An 8,465-nucleotide genomic window follows, 5' to 3' on the forward strand; every position below is an offset into this window, starting at 1 on the left:
GAATAGCCCTGTTGGTTAAGAGGGTTCAATAGCATTCACATTAACAAGATGAAGTGTATCGTCCATGTGAAGGAAAATGTTTATTCTGGGTCTAGAGACCATCTGAGTTCATGCCGTGTTTTCACCCCATTTAGCCCTCCTAATTTCCTCCAAGGAAGGTCCTGTTCTCATCCATCTCCAGCACCAACAGGGAAACTGAGTCCCAAAAATCTCATGTCACTGGCCAGAGTATAACCCCACCTTCAGCTCCAGCTATGCAACTCAGAGCAATCCTGGCCTGAAGGAAATGGAGAACGCCAGCCAATCAACAGCATCCATCTCTGTCTGCTTCCGGACTGCAGATGCAACATGACCAGCCGCTTCAAACTCCTGCCACCCTGTGCTTCCCCAGCCCCCAGCCCTCGCCATGCGCTCCCCACTGTGATGGACTGTACCCCCAAACCTTCTGGTGAGGTGATTTGTTTTCATAACAATGAGAACATTAACTAACATGATATATGTCTGACATGGTCACCCTGAAACCAAGCAAGGCCAAGGAAATAGGCCCAGCTTGGAATGCATAGCGACTTCTGGGAGGAAAATGGCGGCTGTGGTTCTCTGAGAAGGCTGTGGACACTCAGGCTGCTCCAAAACTTTTTGCCTTACCACGCCTTGTGTGTGCTGATTTACTTAAAATTTTCTTTGACTTTTTTTTTTAACATAAACAAAGGTATGTGAACAGAAAACTCGAATCACATCTGTGCAAGTAAAAGCTAACATGTCACAGTGGATGAGCTCTGGAGAATGTTGATTTAAAAAAGATGTTAGGTAAAGTAGTCCATGATAATCGTTATAAAATATGCCTTCTATGTTTTGATATCATCTGGTTCTGATTTTAACTTCTGAGTTATTTTTAAAGATTCACAGTCTTGGTGCTGGGGATGGCACCAGGACCTTAGATTCTGCCAAGCAAGATCCCCTAAGCTATTCCCCTACCCTTAAGGGTTTTGGTGTTTTGAGACAGAGACTCACTATGTAGCCCAGGCTGACCCCAAACTCATGGTTCTTGTGCTCCTATCTCCCAAACACTGGTAGGGCAAGCATATACCAACATCTCACCTACCTAACGTTTTAGTTTTAGGAACTTCACTGGATGGAAACAGGCAGACACAGCAGCCCTGACAAACCAATGTGGCGCTAGCATCTCTGTAGAGTTCTCATTGGCAGGTGCCTTGGTGTCCACAGAATGTCTCAGAGAATATTCTGCTTTCTGGGTTGTCACCACAGGTGTGGCTCAATTATGACTGTATTTGGAGGGAAAAAATCACGTTTTTTTTGTTTGTTTTGGGTTTTTGTTTTTGTTTGTTTTTCGAGACAGGGTTTCCCTGTATACTCCTGGCTGTCCTGGAACTCACTCTGCAGACCAGGCTGGCCTCGAACTCAGAAATCTGCGTGCCTCTGCCTCTCAAGTACTGGGATTAAAGGCGTGTGCCACCACTGCTCAGCTTGAAAAATCACTTTTTTTGTTGAAGACACACATGGGACTAGGGATCTGGGGTCCATCAGGTCATTGATACTGATCTCGCATTGTGGGATACATTTGGAGGCAGACTCCTTTTGCCTATAATCCTCAGGGCCTCCACAGGACATCCTGTCAATTCACTTTGAGGTTGCTTTGGCCAATAAGATTCGGAAAGATCCAGCAGAATGCAGAATGCGTGCCTGTACCACAACAGACCCTGTGATCAGGGCTGCAAGTGTTCGCATCTTGCCTACTGCAGCTCTTCCAGACAGGGCCTCAGCACAGCTCACAAGGAGAACCAATGTGAGGCTACACCTTAGCTGGAGCTGGGCCCAGCTGCTCTACATACTGAGTCACAGCTGACCAGACAAAGCCAGCCGGCATCAGCTGGACCAACATGTACACTGAAGGCCCTTGAGAGCAAAAATAAATGCTTGCTGGTCTAGTCATTTGAGGCTGGTCTGTGAGACATCACCATAGAGACAAAACCAAATATAAAATCTCTGCTCAGAATCCCACCCTTTTCTTGTCTGTCCTAATGGAAGACTGACTCCCAGGAACCCATCTCAGGCCATGAGCAGACAAGCAATGGCTGAACCAGGGGCATGCTGCAAAGATTTCCTCTGGCCATTGAAAGGAGAGGGCAGGGGCAGGAGAGATGGCTCACTGGGTAAAAGGGCTTGCAGGTAAATCTGTTGATCCAAGTTCAATCCCCAGAACACACACAGTAGGAGAGAAATGACTCCCAAAGTTGTTCTCTAACCTTCGCTCACATGCTATGACACTCACACACTAACACACACACACATACGTATACACACACACACACATACATACATACATACATACATACATACACACACATACACACAACATACATATACACAACATACATACACACATACACACACACATATTCACACATACACACACACACACACACACATACATTAAAAAGGGCAGGAATGAGGAGAAAATAAAAACCAATTTTTTTTTTTTAAACCCCACTTCTTCCAGCTAGGCTCAGCCTCTTGAAAATTCCAAGGCCTCTCGTATTTGGGCCTACACCAAAGCTGGTCACTCGAGTTCCCAGATCACGTCCCTTACGGCAGATAGTGTCCGGCCGCCTGCTCCTGGGTGGACGATCCACATCAGAGAGGAGGAAGGAAGGTTCTACTGCTCGCTCCTTCCACCTCTCAGCTCTTAGATTTCAGAATAAATAACTCATGAACACTTTCATCTGGGTTGCCTGAGACGAGGCAGAGGGGAGGATGGAAAAGGAAATATCGATCAGAGGCATCAGTCAGTACTCCTTCTCTTCTGTGGCTGCAAGGAGAGCCGTGACCATAAGGCCAGTGGAAGAGTACACACACCAGTGCATCTTCCGGTGTTAGAACGATTTCCCAAACAACCCCAAAGGAAGAAAAGGATCTTGGCGGACACATTGTCTAATCGGCAGCTCCTACCTCCAGTTTCCAGCTAATTTCCACTCTAGAATTTTCTCTCTCTCTCTTTTCCTTCCCTGTGGCAAGGTGTGCTGTTCATACACACACACACACACACACACACACACATGCACACACACACATGTACACACGCACACGCACACACGCATGCACGAGCACACACACATGCACACACGCACATACACACGCACACGCATGTACACACGCACACACACACATACGCACACACGCTGAACAGCCTCTTTTGCAATCAGCAGTTTAAATCGGGAATCCTTCGGTCCTGAGTCATGGCAGTGGGAACAGCCATGTTTTCAGCCTAACAGGAACCAAGCTTGGTGGCCTGTAACTGGGAGAAAGGCCTTCTCAGCACACCCCCGAGAGGCTGACAAGCCACAGCCTGGCGATTCCAGTGGGCTTGAGTCATCTTTCTTCTGTAGCTTTTTCTGAGAACAGAGACTGGAGCATTTCTGGCCACTTTTCAAAATCTGTAGGAGCCAAGAAACACTTAGCACGCGTCCTGGAGACATTCCGGGGGGTTTTGAAAGAAACACGAGGAGAAATCTCTCTCCCCGGGGCGCTTGTATGATTTAGACACAGACAAGATTTTGAAACACGGGTGAAGGATGTGGTATCGTGAGCCCAGATAAACATGTCGAAGTTTCAGATTCCTCCCTAAGAGCTCCTCTCATAAATTATGAGTCCTAATGAAGCATCTTAGCTTCCCCATGGAGGCTGTGAATCCACTCCGATCCACGGCAGTCTCCACAGTGTACCCCAGGATGAGAGACCAAGGTATTTCTAACTGACAACTCCATGACTCTAAGAAGCCTGAGAAAAACGTGGGATAGAATTAGAGAAAAACCAGGCTGGATATATGTCTCGGAGTTGGGAACACTTTGTGGCCATTGCAGAGAGCCTGGGTTCAGTTCCCAGCATCCATTGAGAACTCCAGTTCCCAGTGGATCTGGAGCCATTTTCCGACCTCCTCAGACCCTAGGTATACATATGCACATACATACATGCATGCATGCACATTCATACATACACTCATATACATACATACATACATACAAACATACATACACACACTCACATACATAAAACAATGAGATAAATCTAGAGAGAGAGGGAAGGAAAATGTTTGCTCTGCGGAAGTCGTGACATCCCTTCTGCAGTGCCACACTGACCAGCATCCATAAGGCTGGTGACCCTTGCTTAAAGCATTTTCTAAAGTCTGGAACAGGGGCGGGGGGAGGATTTATTGAGACAAACATCAAGGATCAGCAGGCGAGTCCCAGGAAGGGGAGCACTCCTCTTAAGCTTACACCTTCTAATAGTCTTCGAGGGAGAAAGGACTTTGTCCTATAGGGATGGATGGTCAAGGGAGAGTATCTGTTTCCCTCTCTGTAAGAATGCTATGGAAGCTTGTCGGTCGTCACTCCAGCCTCGCGTGTCCGTCAGCCGAAACACTGGCTGAAGCTGAGCAAGGTCACGAGGTGGACCAAGGAACCAGGCTCTGGATGAAATGGAAGCTTGGGCCCAATTGCGTGTGCTTTGTTTTAAGGCTTCCCCACACAAGGGCCAGGCTTCCTCAGACACCAATGTTGTGCTCCATGAGCCACGGAGCAAAATGTGATAAATGTCTGGTGTCAAAACGCAGAGTGGGGTGAATCTAAACTTGAGCTCAGCTTTCAGTCTGTCCCTGGTCTGTGGAGCTGCCTGGAGATGCCCGGTGCTAATCGTCTGATGTGATTTGTGACCCCACAGAGGGAAGCCTGTTGGGGACACTTTAATGCTGATTCTTTAGATGTGCCCATAGGCTCCCGGACATTCTCCACTCTAAATACATTGAGTAGAAATCTGTGTCACAATGTGGAGACAAATAAACAAATCCTCCTAGGCCGGCTGGGTAATACACATGTCCCAGGCATTTGGAACCAGACAGAACTGAGAATGAAACCTGACCCCCACCCCCAAATCTAGATTTAAAATTAAGAACATTAAAAAGTATAGCCCATCGCTTCTCGGCCTTTTGGCTAAGATCAAGTGTAAAAAGTATAGGCCAGGTTCAGTTCACTCACACTGCAGTGTCCCTAGTCACAGCTTCCCTCATCCACTTCTCAGCTCACCACCCTCAGACACACACACACACCGTGCCCTCCTCCCTTCCCCCCTGGCATTTTCTCCCCATACTCCTAAAGCGTGGGCCTGACATGGAAGAAAGGCTGCTCTCTCTGGACACAAGGTTGAGGAAGGAGGCATAGGAGCAGTCGGGGGTCATTCTCTACCCTCCATTGCCACCAAGGTTCCATGTCTACTGGTCTCTATCCAGGACTTGGCCCAGATGCCCGATTTCTGGCCTCCAGCAGGGTTCAGCCAGGGAGACCCAGATGGAGGTCAGGGAAGAAGGAGAGAGATTGTTGGGATGCCTCAACCAGTACTCGACTCTGTTGTACACTCTGGAAGCCCTGGGCTCTCCAAAAGCTCCCTCCTCACACCTTGTCGCTCAGCCCCAAGGCTGCCAGTCCTGCCCTACTCTTGCTGGTCCCTCAAGGCTGCCATCTTTTTGTTTCTTCACTTAGTTCGGACACCATGGACCTTGCTTCTGCCTCCTGCTAGGGCTCTATCTGATAGACAATGCTCAGTTCTGAGGACCAGAAACAGTTTACAGATTATGAGGAGAAAAAAACAGGGAATTTTTTTTTTTTAATTCACACTTCTGCAAGTAAAGGAACACATTTTTAAAATTATCGCCAGGGAGGGTGTGACTGCTAAAGAGATTAGTGTCCTCTAAAAGAAGCCAAGAGCTTTGCACAGGGACAATGGGCAAGAAGGCTCGAAGGCACTTCAGGAATTGGCCAATGCACTCTTCACAGGCTCAAGGGCATGAAATCATAAATACCTTTCAAAGACTGATTTGGGAAGAGATCCAGGGTGCCCTGCTAGCTCAGGGATCATTTCTCTAGCGTTTATTTGACTGTGTTCAACCATCCAGGCACACAAAGGTCACGGTAGTCAGCATCCAGGCACATCTGGCTACTGCTGCTTTGATAGGAACCTTGGCATCACCCACATACCACCTGGCTCTGCGGGATGAAGTATGCTGGGAGTCCTGGAGCCACGGAGGCTTCCACAAAGATTTCCAAGGAGGTTAGGCAGTTTGTGATAGAGCCAAGTTCCCTCTGGGCAGCCCCAAAGAAGGTGATGGGTAAGGCTGTGAGGGTGAAGTCTACGGTGAAACCGAGACCATGGGATGCTAGAGATGCCAGGAAAGGCAGGCAAGCAGACCCATCCAAGGGAGACCCGTGTGGACCGCAGCCATCAGGACACATCCAGACATGGCCACCATGAGACCCAGATGCTAGACACAGAGCTGTAAAATTTAATATCTGCCTGTTGGGTTTTGGTCTTGCTTTCTAAACTCTTCTGTTTGAATGAAAACATCTGCCCCATGTCTGTCTAACCATGAAGGATGGACTGTGGAACTTGGTTCTTTATTCTATCATGGCTAAGAGTTACTTTGACTGCCTGAGGAGATTTAGAGTTGAACTTTCACAATGTAGAACTGTTAAGAGAGGGCTCATGGTGATGCGTTGAATGCATTTGCATGATGAGTTGTGCACTGGGGTGGTGGTAGGGGAGAATATTATGACCTGGACAGTTTCCCCAAAGATGTGTACTGATGCTTAGTCCCCAAAGCAGAATGGGGAGGGGAGGGAGCCTCATAGTCACTGGGTTTTAGGGGTGAAAACCTCATTAAAGGATTAACCCATTGATGGGTTCATAGCTAAATGGGTTATTGGAAAATACACACACACACACACACACACACACACACACACACAGGCAATGTTTCCTATGAGTTTGTCATGTTATTGAGTTGGGAAACATCTTACAAGCATGTAGGTCGGAACATTTCCCTTTCAAGACGCAGGCAGCTTCTCGAGCGCCCTCTCTTTGACCTCACGAGGAAGAAAGAGGATATTGCTTAGAATAGTCAGGGTTGCCAACAGCAACACAAGAGTCAGGCTGAACTAAACAGAGAAGGGAGGGCATTGCTTTTGTATCTGGGTAGGAGGACTTCAGGCGTGTTCAGGAAGCAGTGTATTTTATACTTCTTTGTTACCCTTCTGTCCCAATGCTAGACCCTCACATTCTTGTTGACTTTCCCCATGGTCTCATAATGGTCACTGCTGACCCAAAATGTTGTCTGTAACCACCACTCTTCTAAAGAGAAGGCATTTCTGCTCCCTAACTGTGTTAGTGAGGGTTCTCTAGAGTAACCAAGCTTATAGAATGAATAGATAGATAGGTAGACTGATGGATGGATGGATGGATGGATGGATGGATGGATGGATGGATGGATGGATGGATGTACGCATGGATGCATGGAGAGATGGATGGAGGGATGGATGAATGGATGCATGCATGGATGCATGGAGGGATGGATGGATGGATGGATGGATGCATACATGCATGGATGGATGGATGCATGGATGGATGCATGGATGGATGGATGGATGGATGCACACATGGATGCATGGAGAGATGGATGGAGGGATGGATGAATGGATGCATGAAGGGATGCATGGAGGGATGGATAGATGGATACAGATATGGATACGGATACAGATTCAGATAAAGGGGGATTTAATCCAGTAGTATCTCAGTCCACAAGGCTGGATGTCTTCATTCATCTTCAGCATGTGCTGAAATCCCAAAGAAGTGGGCTCTAACTCCAGTGAGGGAATGCACTTGCCAGCACGGTGAGGGCAAGCAGGCAGAAGAGAGATGTTCCTTCTTCCATGTCATATAGGCTTCCAGCAGAAGGTGTGGCCTGGGTTAGAGATGGGTTTTCCCAAATCAATATCCAGATTTAAGGCATGTCTTCCTACCACAAGGATCTGGGTGAGAATTAGGTCTTCCTTCTTCAAACTAAGCAAAAAATCCTCCATTTGGTGTGGTCAAGCCAACACCTGGTAATAGCCACCCCGCCTGCCAAGTGCTTCCTGTGACCAGCACCCTCAGATCCGATGGAGCATAAGAAATAAGCTACAGTCCACCTCAAGGACCCACATCATGGCAGCTTCCTCCCCTGACACAAGAAGGATGTACTGAGACCCGAGTCTCGCCCCTACAGGGGAGACTGAGTCAAGTTGGAGAGATTCAGAGTTCTGGGCACCTGCAAAAGGCAGGTGTGCCTGAGGATCCAGCAAGTTAGGCATTACCTGGAAAAGGTGACATCCTATGGGGATGGAGGAGGCACTGCCCTTGAGGACAGGACCCTCAGGACAAAGCCAGCTCTGCCTCTTACTTTCTGGAAATGAACACATTCAATGTCTCTGTTTCCCTGGCCTGTATAAATAGCAAACACATAATGTCAGACCCTCTGCCTCTGTCTCTCTCCCCGAGATCAAGTCACACGCCCCACTGCAATCCCTCTCTCTCTCTCTCCCTCCCTCTCTTCCTTCCTCCCTCCCTCCCTCCCTCCCTCCCTC

Source organism: Mastomys coucha, unplaced genomic scaffold, assembly GCF_008632895.1.
Source record: "Mastomys coucha isolate ucsf_1 unplaced genomic scaffold, UCSF_Mcou_1 pScaffold15, whole genome shotgun sequence".
NCBI classification, from domain to species: domain Eukaryota; kingdom Metazoa; phylum Chordata; class Mammalia; order Rodentia; family Muridae; genus Mastomys; species Mastomys coucha.